Raw genomic sequence first — 1,220 nt, forward strand, 5'->3', positions numbered from 1 at the left:
TAATGATGATGGTAATCTCATAGTATCAAGTGTTATTCGGATGTATAAATTAGATTAGTTTTACTTTATTTTATATTCAAATAATAACACCAATGCGTATATCATGAGTTCTAATAATATCATCTATATTTAGTCTGATGATTTACAAATCGCTCATTAAAGAAAAAACAACTTATTTTGGTTGTTTAAGTGCTAGTTTTTCCTACTTGTTTTTGTGTAACTTAAATTTATTTTATATTTATAATGAATAATATCAACAGCGTATGCGGATTCCTAACAGATCATCACTATATCCTTGATATCCGTTATAAAAGTTCATTCAAACGGGGAAATTGGTAGTTGCCCTCCGCTACTATATCTTCCATTTTCTTCCTCGTGTTGCCTTCATAGAAAATGAACGCTGCTCTCATAGCTTCCCTGTATAGACACCGGCACTTATGAACTACTGTTGCTATGGTGTCGTCTAGATGAATACAGGTCAAGGAATCTGCTATTGTTATGCTAATGAGGTTAGTGCCTACGATCGGTAACAGGTTGATTTCATATTTATCCTCAATAGCGAATCATAAGGTCTGACAACACAACAAAGCGCACATGCCCTTTGGTTACGCATTCCAAAAGGGTGAGCAGCTCAGACATCCGATTGGCTAAAACAAATATGTAATCCCACCAATCAGAATATGACTTACGCAAAACTCTGCAAGACTATTGGCTGATGCCAATGAAATTCGTGATTTGCCGGCATGGAGGTATCGACTTCGCCACCTGCATTTTGCTCAATAAATGCGACAGAATAAGGTGTGGCGCAATCTATGTACTTTTCTATACAAGAAAATATTGAAGGACATATAGCTAAAACGTATAAATAAGTATTGATACACCTGGAGAGCACACTTAATCCATGTAAATTGTAGAATAATGTTCGAATCGTAAATGGCAACACCACTGTTACCCGTTCGTAGATCCTCGTTGTTACAACATCAATTTATGGGTAGCTGTTGGTTATATTCTTATTTTTGGATCCCTGGAGTCGTGTGTGTTCACTCATCCGTTACGGGATATGTATGCAAGGTGACTGACGTACATTGTACGAATATGTCACTGCGACTGAAAGTTATTGCAGACACGTGAATGTCCCAATTATATGTTACCCTAATAATATAGGTCTTCGTACTTTTGTATTAAAAAAAAAAAAAATAGTACCCTGGCCTACACAATCG

Source organism: Penaeus monodon, chromosome 28, assembly GCF_015228065.2.
Source record: "Penaeus monodon isolate SGIC_2016 chromosome 28, NSTDA_Pmon_1, whole genome shotgun sequence".
In the NCBI taxonomy this organism is placed as follows: Eukaryota; Metazoa; Arthropoda; class Malacostraca; order Decapoda; family Penaeidae; genus Penaeus; species Penaeus monodon.